Source organism: Lissotriton helveticus, chromosome 5_1 (genome assembly GCF_964261635.1).
Source record: "Lissotriton helveticus chromosome 5_1, aLisHel1.1, whole genome shotgun sequence".
NCBI classification, from domain to species: Eukaryota; Metazoa; Chordata; class Amphibia; order Caudata; family Salamandridae; genus Lissotriton; species Lissotriton helveticus.
Genome location: NC_136065.1, coordinates 753,722,884 through 753,737,993, shown reverse-complemented (window position 1 = coordinate 753,737,993; position 15,110 = coordinate 753,722,884). Strand labels below are relative to the sequence as shown.

The following is a 15,110-nucleotide window of genomic DNA, read 5'->3' as shown; positions in this document are numbered from 1 at the left end:
TTATGTTTAAATTTCTTTTATTGGTTTTCAATCCAAATAGATGACATACAAAGATTAAACGTATGCTGTACTTATTGTTCTATAGTCCAGCAAGAGGACTGCTTCAATCGAAAAACAAGTAGCTAAGAAACACGAAGAAAGCCCTCACCTCCCATCCCCAGCCCTCACCTCACCTTCCCTCCTGTCAAAAGGTTCAAGCGAGTACAATGTCCTTTCAGTCTCTTCTTTGGTCGATTATCCCTGGTGGATTTAGGCTTTGTGTTGTGAATGGTCATCTAGTGTTGCCTTTTGAGGTGGATCAGCCAATCTTAGGAGTCTTAAGTATTTCCGACAGGTATGTTCCGTAAACTCAGATGTCAGCAATTTTAAGAAGGGTTCCCACAAGTCTTGGAAGGAAGTACCCAGGTTCTTAAGTGACAGCGACATTTTCTCCATCCCCAGTATACCCCACAATCTGTGGAGCCATCCCATGGGAGTCGGGATGGTGGTTGTAACCCAGTGGGAGAGGATGTTTTGTAGGGCCGCCCCCAACGCTAGTACCATTTGTCTGCCTCTCTGTGCCCTGAGTGGGAAGGTTATTGGGTTGGAGAGACCCAGAAGAGTGTAAGCTGGGAAACTGAGAATGTGGGTGTCAAAGTGAGAATCAATGTCAACTAGTATCTGCTTCCAAGGTGGGGCGTGGCCAGCCGGCTAACATGGCGGACGAGACTTACTAACGCTCCGTCCATTAATCCCCTATTCTCCTGATTAATTATCCTGGAAGCGCCACCTGAGCCATCAAGCCCAAGACCAGTCGTCTGACGGCGGGCTGCATCGGCAGAGAGATGTGTCGGTTGACTTTCGCTTCCAGAAGTGCACTGGGGCCCCCGATGCGGCATCCCCTACGCCGCTTGGGCCAAGCAACTGAGTAAGCACGGAGCGCGCACAAGAAGGTCCCAGGCAAGGTGACGACGGGCGGTAGGAGTGCAGAGCCCATTGCAAGCGCCTGAGCATGTGCAGGCACTGTAGTGGCGGTCCAATGCCTCCATCAGCGCTCTCCTGCAGTATAAGGGAAATGGAAGATCACGCAAAGTTCCAGGTGCTCGGGGCAGCGAGGGACTGACTGGCGGCAGAGAAACACGAGGCTGTACAAATCAAGGGGAAGCGGCTGGGAGTACCCCCACCCCCCACAAGGCCCCAAGTGGCGGAGCAGACGGCACCCCTTCAGAGATACTTGTGCCCTGGAGACTACACAGAGTGGGGGAGGGAAATACCTGCATCACTGCTTCACTGAGAGACACTTACGCGCAACACGGCAAAGATAAAGATAGAAGACTGAGAGCTGAGATCCCCCGAGGTGAGCGGAGGCGCGAAAGGCGCGGGCGGGCGCCGAAACTAGCTCCCAGCAGGAGCCCCAGCAAAACTGGTGTCCCTATAACGGTGCGGCCAAGGAGGACATTGTAGACCCCCTTCCCGGGACCCTGGGCCTCATGCACTACCGGAAACTGAGGGGACTAAGTGTCCGTGGAACGGCTCCAAGTGCCCAGGTGTCCTAGAGGAGGGGAGGCCATATACCACAGAGCATCGGGGGCGAGCAGGTGGTGCACCCCGCTGGCGGCAACAACAAGTGAGGCCTGAGGCAAACACAGGCGACATACTGCTGATCAGGGGAATGATAAAGACTTCGGCGGATTGATACAGCTCCCCGGTCTCGCACCTAACGGAGGACACTGCGGTTGCGAATGCAGACGCTTCTGGCGCTTGCCGAGTTGCCCCCTCCCTGTCTTACGTGAGTCATTAGCTGGTGATTAGACCTGATCGATCTGAACCGTGTACCCCGCAGTCCGGCACCAGTGTCATTATTTCCAAGGAGTACGGAGTGACAAGGCAATCATGAACAGCGCCCCCTGATAATGCCTCCTGGGAGATCCCCGCACCTGAGGGTCCTCTAATCCGCGACCCCAGTGTTGCTGCGCTGTCAACCCTGCCCACAACATGCGATTGCCCACGGCGCAGCAATTGGTAATGGGCCGTATACAAGCCAAGACTCAACAAGGCCACCTGAGGGCCATCAGCCTTGACCCACTGCAGGGAGCTGCGGGAGAGATGCCGGAACAGTCGACCATGACTCTGGCAGCCAAAATGGACTCCGTTCTCGTGGTAGTGGAGCGGATCAGGACTGCACTGGATCACACCAGGACCTCCTTAGAGGCCAGGATTGATAAGGTCACCTCAGACTTCACTTTGCTCCACGTGGACCACTGCAAATTAGCTGATAAAGTAACGGCGCACGACCAAACCCTGCGAGAGCTTTAACCTGTGACTCACAATCATACAGTTGCCCTGCAGGACCTCGTTGACCATGTCCATATGCTAGAGGACCGAGCAGAAGATGCGGAAGGGCGTTCACGCCGTAACAATGTTCGCGTGGTGGGTCTGCTGGAAGGCGAAGAAGGGAAAAACCCGGAATAAATTACAGAGATCTGGTTGCGCAACCTCCTGCCCAAGGGAACACTGTCGGCGCAATTTGTGGTGGAGCGGGCTCACCGCATACCGACACAGAAGCCGCAACCAGGCGCCAGACCCCTTCCGTTCATATTCAAATTACTCTAACAATAAGGACAGGGATGCAGTACTCCGTGAAACACGCAAAATGGACCCCCTTACCGTGAGAGGCAGCCAAGTAATGCTTTTCCCGTACTACACAGCACTCGTGCAGAGGCCTAGGAGCAATTATACGGCAGTGAAGCACCAGCTCCGGTCCCTGGAGCTATCTTACTCGCTGCTGTTCCCAGCCCGACTACGGGTGGTCACGACAACTGGAACTCGCGTCTTTGATTCCCCGGAGGAGGCATGGGACTGGCTTGAAGAGTCGGGTCTATGGACGGGAGTGCGGCCCACGGATTCTGACGGCGACACCGCGTGGAGCAAGAAACCCAGGCGACGGGGTTAACAGGGGACCGGAAACCGGGGGACTGCTGCACCAACTCCTGAACATATGAGGAAGGAGAGGCAGGATGCATTGGAGGCGGTCACAACTATTGGATCACCGCTCATCCATGAACGGTCAGACAGTCCCGCGCAAGACATGCTGGTGATCAGGGGCTCATCGTCGCCATCCACGGAAATCTCGGAAGACCTTGGCCTGCCAGTGATCACCCCACAGACTGCTGATGGCATTATATAATGACGTGATGTCAGGACTTTCTGAAGCATAAGCAACTCATGCAAGTAGCCACGTCTTTTCTGTAACCTATGGTCTTGCTAGTTGACATGCTGGGGGGGGCCCTACTGGGTGGCACTTTACACGATTCTAAACACTGCTGTGGCAACTTAAAAGAATGCATGGCACCCGGCAAAACGGGGAAACAGAGGCCGCATACAAGCTGGTTTGGTACATTAACTCACATACCGTTACACCCCAAGGGGCGCTCTCGAGGCCCTGACAGACAGTACACCTAACTGGTCAATAATGACCACACAAACTGCTAATGGCACCATAAGGAAAGGGACCAAAGTGCTACCTGAGGCCGAAAACGACTCATGCATGTAGAATTGGGGTGGTGGTCACCTTAGCCGTTACTGACTGGAATCCGAGGCACTGGGCCTGCTAGATTGATCATGATGGGAATTACGCATTACACCGATATAGCAGCCACACCGATGCCATCCACCGGTACGCACACAACATGATTACACATGCTCCCACCCAACCCGTACCGCTGAGTCTGTGACACATGGGTCCTATGAATGGTCTTTCAGGATTAAATAGATGGCGCGTTACGCACACTGGCATCTGAGGGGTAGTCATAACACAACCACATCAGTGCACGCACCCCAATAGGCAACACGTTGGCCTAGTTTATATCATTCATTGGTTACATGAGGTTTGGACAGACATCGCGCAATGCCTGCCCCAGATGTTATATTGTTGTTGTTTTTAACATGTTTACTGTTGTTGACTTTAATGCAGCACGCAGACACGCTCCTGCCCGCCCTTGCCTCCTGCACCCTGGGGCGCTCCCGTCACCTAACCTTACTCAGACATGACACAAGCTGACATAATGTAACAAATGAGGTTGTGCAAAGTTCCCCTAGATAAAAGGCTGTAAAGGAGTCTCTCTCTCAGTGAAGATAGTGGAGGGAAAGGAGGTCTGGGAAGCCAACAGGTCCCTTGTCGGAACTAAGAAACCTCATACAACTACAGGGCTGGATGACATGTCTCATTCAGCCCTTTCTGATGTTGTTTGCATCATCGGCTTCCTGCTCCTGCGTCAAGCCGGCGCTGCAATGCTTGACGGGTAACAACGTGTGTTACTCTCTGTCGGAGTTCTTTTGTTCCTTGCCGTGATTTTCTGGTGTGTGAGGTACAAAAACAGGTGGAGTAGTGAGCAGAATGTGGGTTTAAAAAAAGTTGGGTAGTCCACTAAGAAACCTTTATTGGTGTGGCTAGCCACTTTGTTAAAAAGTGCAAAGAGGGGTATAGAGGCCCAGAATAACCATTAGTATGGCCTCATTTCAACCCTCCAACATGGTCAACATGTTTCATGCCCACACAGGGCAATTCTTCAGGACCAAAAAGGTGCTCATATACTTAATAAGTGCTCTTAGGAGAGCTCAGGAGTATGGTTTATACAACCTGGTTGGTCAATGACCGGAGTTTAGCCAAAAGTACTGTCACACCGTCAGACCAATGTCAAATCTGTCTCGATCTGCGCGGCTGATTCAGGTGGGGCGTGCGCTAGAGGAAGTAACCTTAGCCACGGAGAGTCAGCGCCGTTAGCAACCTACCCCCACTCGCACAGGCGTGCAGTGGAACGCGAACCAGCCGGCACTTTGTACAACCTCATTTGTTACATGTTCTCTGGACAGGTACACTGGACCCCTCTAAACACTGTCCCTCTTCGTCCCCCTCTTTGTTTAAACAAGCTGACATAATCACATGGAATATACGTGGGATGTACACACCTACGCACCGTTATTCTATATTTGCGTATCTCCAGAGGCATTCTGCTGCCATCGCTCTGCTGCAGGAAACACAAATGATCCAGATGGAACTGGACAGGTTGCGCAGGCGTTGGAGAGGGCAGGTATATGGCACGACATATTCAGCACATGCCAGAGGCACATTGATATGGGTGAGGGCGGGTACCCCATTTATTTGCATGGAAACTGTTATTGACCCCGCAGACAGGTACACCTTCGCCAAGGGGACACTCAATGGCCAACAGATACTACTAGGGCCCATATACGCCCCAAATACAGATCAGACCTTGTTTCTGACGCAACTGTCTGCCGCATTGGCCCCTTATGTCGGCTTCCCCTGGCTATTGGGCAGTGATTTCAACTCGGTGCTGGATGTGCACAAAGATAGATCCTTCTCGCCTCTCCGGACGACGGTGGCTGGCTCAAATGCGCAGGCGCTCTCGGACTGGCTGATGCGGTGGGCGCTGCTGGATTTGTGTCGAGTCCTCCACCCCACCGACCGTATCTACTCATATTATTCAGCAGTGCATGACCTGCATGTGCGTCTGGACAGAGTCGTGGGTTCCCAATCCCTGATCTCCCTAGTGGAAGCGGCCGACTACCTGGGGCGGATTCATTCTGACAAAAACCTTATGACACTTAGATTGAACTGGGAGCCTGGCCACCCCCCTGTGCCCACCTGGTGGCTCCAACCGACCGCACTGGAAGACCCAGAGTTCCGCGCGTCCCTAGGGACTATGGTTCTCTAATACTTCAAGCTTAATGAGGGATCAACAAGTTCCAGTCTGGTGGAATGGGAAGTTCACAAACTTTCCGTCAGAGGCCGCTGTCTCGGTGCCACGTGGAATGTGTGCAGGCGACTGTCTTCGGTGCTCCAACGCCTAGAGCTACAGCTCCTGCAGCATGAAAGGGAGGGAGAAGGGGGAGACGGACAATCCAGCCGTCTAGAGGGTCTCAGGGCACAACACGCAGAGCTCATAGAAAAGCTAAGGTGCCACAACTACACTGCTCATACAGCCCGCACCCATGCCAAAGCTGATGGGGCGTGTCGCCTGCTAGCCTGGTTATTGAAACGGGAAGAGAGGCATGCCCCAATAGGAGCCATACGCACATCCATGGGGAACTTGGTGTACACACACAGGGAAATACACAGAGTAATGTCAGACCACTATTCACTGCTGTACCAATCCAGAGTTCGCTGCTCTGGCCCCGACCTAGCAAGGTTCCTAGAAACTGTCCAACTACACGCAGCCACAGGAGAACATCAAGAGGCGCTCAACGGTCCCCTCTCATTGGAGAAAATAAGCGAAGCAATAGGGTCGATGGCCTCCGGGAAAACACTGGGCCCAGATGGCCTACCGGCCGAATATTACAAGGTTTACCGAGAGCCACTGGCGCAACACTTACACACCCTGTATTTCACAGCCCTGGAGGAGCAAACACTGCCCCCATCGATGCGGGAGGCCTACCTAGTGTCTCTGTTAAAACCAGGCAGAGATCCGGAAAACCTAGGCTCATATAGGCCGCTGGCACTCCTAAATGTGGATTACAAAATCCTCGCCAAAGTCCTGGTGGAGAGATTAGCGCCGATAATCCCCGAGCTGGTCCACGCTGACCAGAATGGGTTTGTGTCCAAACGTAGCACATCACTGAATCTACGAAGATTTTTTAGAGTGGCTGCGGACAGGGCGAGGGACTGGCCGAGGGCAGGATGCCTGGTGCTGGACCTTGAAAAAGCCTTTGACTGTCTGAAGTGGAGCTACCTAGCAGCGGTGCTTTTGCGGTACGATCTAGGATGGGGGTTCCTCCAGATGGTCGATCTACTGTACAAAAACCCTACAGTTAGAGTGCGGCTGGGACCATACATCTCTGAAGCCATCCGGTGTGCCGAGGCACTAGGCAGGGGTGCCCGCTATCACCTCTCCTTTTCGCCCTAGCGATCGAGCCTTTGGCTGCTGCCATGTGCACGACGCTGGGAGACAGCACATAGTGTTGGGAGATGCAACCCATCAGGTGTCGCTGTATGCGGACGACCACCTGGTATTTGTGCGAGACGTGGGTAACATACCGGCCCAACTGGAACGCACGCTGTGGGATTTCGCTGCACTCTCGGGTCTCAGAGTGAACGTTAACAAGTCCTGCTTTTACCCATTTGGAGGAGATACGCGGAATCCGGGCTACGTTTTGGAGGGTACAAGGGTGCAATGGAATGCAGACACATTCTGCTATCTTGGCATTCAGATCTACCGTCAACCAGAAGACCTATTTGACGGTAACCTAGGACGGGTAATGTCAGCCATTAAAGCACAAGTGCGCTTTTGGAGTACATTACTGCTGACAGTCACAGGCAGGATGGCACTATCTAAGATGGTGATTCTCCCCCGACTCCTGTATTACTTTGCCAATCTTCCCCTGTACGTCCCAGCGGCCTTCTTTGCTACGCTCACTAAAATGCTCCGAGACTTTTTATGGGGCGGCACGCGGCACAGACTGGCGCTAGCAAAACTATATCTACCCACGGATCAGGGGAGATTGGCTGCGCCCTGCTTTGAGCACTACTATTTAGTTGCACAGTTGCAGTGGGAGGCCCGCTGGCTCGCTGACAGGGGACGGGAGGACACCGCAACTTTATCTCCCCTCCCCCTCTCTCGAATATATTGCAAAGCTTTTCCACCCCGCCCTCAAGGCCCCAATACCTGCTCCGCCTCTCCTGGCGGTGGCTTACAGGTGCTACCAACACTGCTTGTATCTCACTAGGACATTGGTCCCCTACGCGCCGGCCATACCATTAGCGGGCTCCCCAGCGGGTCTGGGGTGCTCACGCCTCTTGAGCTCGCTGATTGGCATGAAGCTGGCATAGAGACACTGGGGATCTATATCGGGACGGCGAGCTCCTGCCATTCGAATCCCTGGTTGACGAGTCGGGGCTCCCGCCGGGATAGTTCCTAAGGGACCGTTCACTCATCACGACGCTGTCCTCTAGATGGGGAGAAATACAAGAGAAACCAAGCCAACACCTCACCATTCAATACCTACATGTGATCGGTAGGCACCTGATCCGATGGTTTGCAGCATCCCTCCGTACACACACAGCAATAGCTCTGACCCCGCTGCGCGGTAAGTGGGCGGCAGACCTGGACCGACCATTGGCGGACAGGGAATGGGAAAGGATACTAAAAAGTCCAACACGAATCCCCAGGAACATGAGATTCCGGCAAATACAGCTATTCATACTCCACAGGGCATACCTCACACCCGAAAAAATAAATAGGTACTTCCACCGCACAGATACGCAATGCCCCAGGTGCACAGAGTGGGGGTTGAATTAGTAAACATGCTATAGGGCTGCCACAAACTACACTCCTACTGGCAAGCTGTAGGTGCAGCGCTGCACACTTGTACAGGCCGGGACATAACCTTTGAATGGTCCGTTTATTTACTACACCATTTCCGCAGATCTCCGACCACAAAAGCATCCTCCCGCTTCCTAGACCTGGGTTTGGTGGTAGCCAAGCGGCTCTTAACCAAGAAATGGAAGGCAAGTGACCCACCGCACATACGAGCATGGAGGTACTCACTCTTAGCGTGGGCCAAGGCAGAAGGGATTGCCATCCTGCGGGAGGAAACGTTGGGACAACGGAAAACACCCATGGCACAGCAATGGGAGGGAATGCTTCAAGCCCTGATGCACACTGAAAGAGACGGCCCGGAAGAACAACGGGAGGTAAGGGAGGCGCCCCGGCGGGGGGGAAGAGAAGACAGGAAGAGGGCAATTGCTCTCACAGGCAGAGGCTTGCGCTCCGCCTGGCGTCCGAGCAGCTCTGCAACACGGACGGTGGCTGGAGAGGGGCAGCACCAGGGAAGGGGAGGGGGGTAGCGGAAGCGCGAATAGGGGAGGGAGAGACCGGGAGCGTATCACACATCTGAACACAAATATATGCTGCTGCTAGTTTCTTTTTAACTTTTGTTTGTTGGGCGTGGCTTGGAGCTCGGCGACAATGGCCGCACTGTAGTGCAGCTCCGCCAGCCATCATAACCTATCCTACAAAATCCTTGCCCTAATCTCGCTGTTCGGCGGACCCACCCTCGCTCGTGGACTGGGGAGACTTTAGAGACACCGGAGACAGATCGGCGACGACAGCGGAGGGGACTGCTGTGAGTGCGAGACCGGTGAGGAGCTGACTGGGTCCTGCCGACAATGGTGGCGCTCGAATAATCAAGGCGACTGCCTGAAGTTGTAGAAGCGCAGAGACGGATTGTGAGCGACCGCCGGCTACGCTGGAGACCCCTTCAGGACTTGCTTCGCCGCAGTGTCAGATCGTGCAGGCGTAAGAAGCGAACACTGTGATCCGTGGAGCAGAGGTCCGTGGCGGCTAAGAGGGAAGACCCGGACACAGACCTACGCGACTCCCCGGCGCACGGGCCCAGTGCAGGCCACGGCCAGGTGTGAAGCCACGGCTTGAATCGCGGGCATCGGACGACCTATCTGGGGAGTAGGTCAGGACGGGTCGCACACGCGGCAGAAGCGCAGGCCCCCAGTGGATTAACGACCTACAGCAGATAGCACGGTGAGACGAGCCCCCCCGTTCTTTCACTGAGGGGTTGGGAAGAAATGCACTAATTAAGCAGGGCGGACACTGGAGTCACAATAAAGACGGCGCTTTGCTTTTGATGTATATGGCCCTGCGGTAGGATAGCAGCCACACAACGGGGGGTGCTGGCACGAGCGGGGATAATTTATTTCATTACACCTGAAAGTCCTTCCCCCCACTTCCAACACACCACGGTCCAGAAACAATACGAGTGGTGAGTGGGCAACATCGTGGCTTAAGCAAGTCTTTGGGGCGTAGCAGGGGCACTCAGGAGGCTACACTGCACATGTATTCATGAGGAGCGTAAGGACAGCTGCTGCGGAACGGCTGGCCTAGGTGTGGCCCGTCGCCCTGCTGGCTCTCCACAACAGGCGCCATTTTCAAACCGGCCACGTGGTAGGTGCGCTGCTGATGGCGCGGTCTGCCCAGGGGAGGGGCTTTGAGTGCCTCTGGCGCGACAGCCATCCACAGGAGATCTGCGCGTCCAACGAGCGCACAGAGCAGAGTAGGCACCAGGCACCCCCCGAAGACGTGAGGCTTTGTGCGGACATACATATATAGAAGGCAAGGTGCTGGGCGTACAAAATGGGAAAGCCCGAAAGAACCAACCTAAGTTAACATTTGAACTGCAAAAGGGGGGAAAACCGGGACAGGCCCCAACGTCAGACTCTGAACAAGATTCAATCGCGGCGCCTAATTCAGCCCTTGAGAAATCCCTGGCAGCTATACAGGCCAGTTTACAGGCCATTGACGGGAAGATAGAAGCTTTAAATGGCAGGATGGATCAGTTCTCGTCGAAACTCGATAAGCACACAGTCCGGCTGAATGAGGCTGAGCAGCGCATCTCAGATGCGGAAGATGGCCTACAACAAGTGGCGGATAAGAAGAATGACATAACCAAGCTGCTGGCAGTAATACAGGCCAAGAATGATGACATCGAAGCGCGCTCCTGCCGCAACAATATTCGCGTACTGGGTCTGCCAGAGTCCACAAACGTAGGGAGGTTGGAAGATTACATCGAGGCTCTTCTGCAGGAAATATGTGGTAAGAATGAACTTTTTCCGTTGTTCGCAGTTGAACGAGCACACAGATCTCTAGCGGCACGGCCTCCTCCCGGGACACCACCAAGGCCTATTATCGCCCGCCTACTGAACTTTCGTGATAGAGACACAGTACTCCGTATCACTCGGCAAAAAGGTTCGATTACATACCAAGGAAACACGCTATTGTTTTACCCGGACTTCATAGCCAGTGTCCAAGCAGCCCGCAAAGAGTTTCAAACAGTCAAGAAACTATTTCTAAAGGAACAGATACCATATGCTATGTTATATCCCGCACGGCTGCGAATTGGAACAACGGAGAAAGGGAAAATATTCACATATCCTAAACAGGCTATGGAATATGCAAGACAATTGAGGCGCCAACAACAGCAACAGGATGCATCGCCTACATCGGACGTTGATGACTGAGTAGTAAGAGGGTCCTAGGGTGGGCCTTGTTTGGAATCAGAGTGATACCAGGGATGTAAAGTTGTGAGTGAAGGGTAGCATGTCACGAATGCAAATGTAACAATGACAGAAATGGTGGGGCGAGATACATAGCGGGTGGGTCTGGAACTGCTGTAGAATGCGAGATTGGCGGAACGCACAAGACATCGATGGCTCCCCTCCCCCTGTTAACCTGGGAGCGGGCACAGCTGTCACGACCCCCGATGGGTAATCCCCGATGGGACTTCTGGTTAATTGAGTTATTGTTATGCAGGGAGTTGAATGGGGGTAATGTCTTTAGCGTTTTGGGTGTGCTGAAGTGGGAGGGGGGAGGGAGGGATGTTTTGTACTATTACAGTTCAGGGGTACTTGAGTTTATACACGATGTCACACAAGGTTATGACAGATGGGTGCACTTACACGCGGACAAGGCTGCTGTACACAAGGTCATATATCACAATCCACCATGACAGGAGCAATATATAAAGCTATCACCTGGAATGTAAGAGGGCTTAATACACCACAAAAGATACGACAGACACTCGCACAGCTGGACCGGCACAACGTCACAATAGCACTATTGCAGGAAACTCACCTGACTAAAGTGACGGAGGACAAAGTGGCTAGGAAGTGGGCATCCTATAGGCTGGCGTCGTCCTAGTCTTCAGACTCGAGAGGAGTCCTCATATTAATAAAAAAGGGAGTGGTCTTTCAGGCGTTGGATGCCAGTACAGATGAGGAAGGCCGGTGGGCGATGGTACTTGGGAAATTGGGGCACGTTATGGTGACGATTGTAAGTTTTTATGGTTCAGTCGTTGATGATACAACCGCGTATTTAAACATGTTTAAGACCTTGCGCACATGGCCTGACACGGTACTCCTTTGGGGAGGAGATCTCAACACACACCTGGATCCTAAGCTAGATAAATCGAATCCACAAGGGGCTAGGATGGTCAGAGTTGCAGCATGTGTGAAAGACGGAATGCTTGAGTTTGGACTAGTGGATGTGTGGCGACGCAGGCATACAGAGACAGTGGCAGGTACACATATCACACCGGCGACAAACGGGTGGCCCAGGCTAGATTACTGGTTGATTAGTGAGGGAGCAAATGAATGGGTGACGGATGTACGAACTCTGCCCAGAACGCTTTCAGACCAAAACCCAGTAATTCTTACACTTAGTATTCCACAAAATCCGCGAAAGCCATTTACGTGGCGGTTCAGAGCAGAGGCACTATTAGATCCAATATTTGCGGACACGATTAGAACTGCCATTGTGCAATACTTCGAAACGCACGTTGGGACAGTAGATAGTCAAGAGATATTATGGGAAGCCTTTAATGTCACCATAAGAGGAACCTGTATTAGCACGTCAGCAGGAATTTTAAAAGATATACGCGGTAGATTGAGCACGTTGGAGAAGAACCTAAGCGCGCTCGAAGCTCAATATGGCAGGGTGCCCTCTACGGATATATTAGCAAACATACACGAGCTCATTGATGAGTATAACGAATTGGCAGAAACAGAGGTGAGATATTTATCGAAGCGACAGGTTGCTAGGCGCTATGGAGAGGGAGGACGTCCGAGTAGGTCACTAGCGGGTAGGTTACACTACAGAGCTGCTCAACTCCCAGTTGAGCGGATTGTGGACAGCACGGGGCAGGCACAATACTCCCCACCCCCCCACCCCCACCCGCCTCCCCCGGCCATAGTGGAGCAGTTCCATAATTTTTATAGCTTGCTTTACTCTTCTAGCGGCGGTTCTAGTGAGAGAGATCTCAATATGTACTTAGAGGACATTGCCTATGCGTGGCTCTCAGATGTACATAGGAAATATCTTAGTCTACCAATTGACGCAGAGGATGTGACTGAAGCTATAAAATCGCTCCCGAATTGGAAAGCACCATGTCCTGACGGGTTAACCGCAGAATTCTACAAGGCGCATGCTGCCATTCTTTCTCCGCATATTTTGGCAATGTATGCAGAGGCTTATGAGACGGGGAAGCTCCCCCCCTCTTTACGGCAGGCAATGATCATAACGCTATTGAAGAAAGACAAATCCCCTGACAGTTGCGAATCCTATCGTCCACTATCACTTATTAACATAGATGCCAAAATACTGGCTAAGATACTTGCTACGAAGCTACAGCCTCTCGTGCCCCTCCTGGTCCTACCTGACCAAGCGGGGTTCATTCCAGACCGCTCCACATCTCTTAATTTGCTCACCATCTTTGCCATGCTCGATGTATTGAATCCAGACTTACAGGCAGTTGCGGTGCTTTTAGATCCCGCAAAGGCATTCGACTCCATAGAATGGGGCTATATGATACAAATACTGTTCAGGATGGGGTTCCCTCCCATGTTCGTAAACTGGATCCAACTATTATACACCGACCCGTCTGCAAGGGTTCGGATAGGAGGAGACACGTCAGAGCCGTTTGCCATAGAGAGGGGCACGCGGCAGGGATGCCCGTTATCCCCACTCTTATTTGCCATCGTACTGGAACCCCTGGCGTGTAAAATTCGGCAGATACATAGAGCCGCGGCGCTTAACTTCAACAACCGGCCGGTGGGAATATCCCTATATGCGGATGATATGGTCCTGTATGTCCGTGAACCGACCCGATATCTATCTCCTCTCCTTCGTGAATAGGTCAAGTTTAGTCTACATTCGGGTCTCCACATAAACTGGAGTAAGTCCGTAATCATCCTGCTCACTGCTATAACCACACCTCCCATAGTCGAGTACCCACTAGTATGGTCAGATAGTCCTGTAAAATATTTGGGGGTGTGGATCCACAGAGACCCGGAAGTGGTTATCACTGAAAACTACGGTGCAGCCTACGTAGCTCTAGTCACACAAATAGACAGATGGCTGGGCCTACCACTGTCATTGGCGGACAGAATATCCGTCATCAAGATGGTAATACTGCCTAAGCTTCTGTATCTGTTCTGCAATGTCCCAGTTCCGCTGACGACACAATTTTTAAAAACTGTTCAAACACAGTTATTACGGCTAGTATGGGGCGCAAAGCAACCGAGGATAAGTTGGCACACACTGACATTGCCATACGAGAGGGGAGGGTTCAAAGCACCAGACATTTATGTGGACTACCTATATTGCCAAGCACAATACGCATATTACTGGTACAAACCCCACGCCTTCACGCCACATGTAGCGGTAGAACAGGTTGACGCTCACCCTACACTGCTAAGGGGCATTGTAACACACTCCCGTAGACACACGCCGAGATCAGAAATTAACACTATCAATATTACCACAGCGGCCTGGCAGGCGATTGGGCGGAAAACACACAAGCTTCCATTATACGCACCTGCAATGCCCATTGAGGGGCATGCTGCTTTAACGGTAGCACAAGATAGAGGCTCGGTACAGGCCCTTCGAGAGGCTGGAATTGCAAACATGGGAGATCTATTTCCAGAGGGCACATATGTCACTGGGGAAGACCTATCCTATATCAAAAACCCGACACTGCTATTTCAATTCACCTGCTATAGACTACGGCGGAAGGTTAAGGCTCATTATGCTAGTTTTCCGGCGGAACCAGAGACGTCATCGGCGCTCAAGCTGACCATTGTGGCCCCCACAAAGAAAAAACTGATCACCAGACTGTATAAAGCCGTTCAAAACGACGAACCACAAGGTGTAGATCCCAGTCTAGTTCGGTGGAACGAAGTGTTAGACCCCCCATTAACTGAGGATGAGTGGACGCGAATATGCTCTATAACTGGGAGATTGACCTCTAACAGTAACCTGCGAATTATACATATAAAATTCATACATCAAACATACCACACTCCTCACAGGTTATGGAGGATGGGGTTACGGAATGCGGGAAGGTGCAGACGGTGTGGATTCGACCCTGCTGGGTTCATACATTTAGCTTGGGAATGCGGAGCTGTGCACACTTACTGGGAAAAGGTATTATCCACTCTGGCGACAATGACAGGTGCTGCGTTGCAAAATGCCCCGGCGTTATGCTTGCTGGGGCATGCTCCTCTGCTAAAAGGTGTATTGGGGAGATTCATACATGTGGCCCTACTA

The 15,110-nt window shown here is 52.4% G+C and overlaps 1 protein-coding gene across 3 annotated transcripts in view; it reads left to right on the top strand.

Annotated features, from left to right (window-relative positions):
- ZSWIM8 (zinc finger SWIM-type containing 8) overlaps nt 1–15,110 on the top strand; it is a 2,353,271-nt gene that overhangs the window by 700,713 nt on the left and 1,637,448 nt on the right. The gene's annotated exons all lie outside the window — the stretch shown is intronic.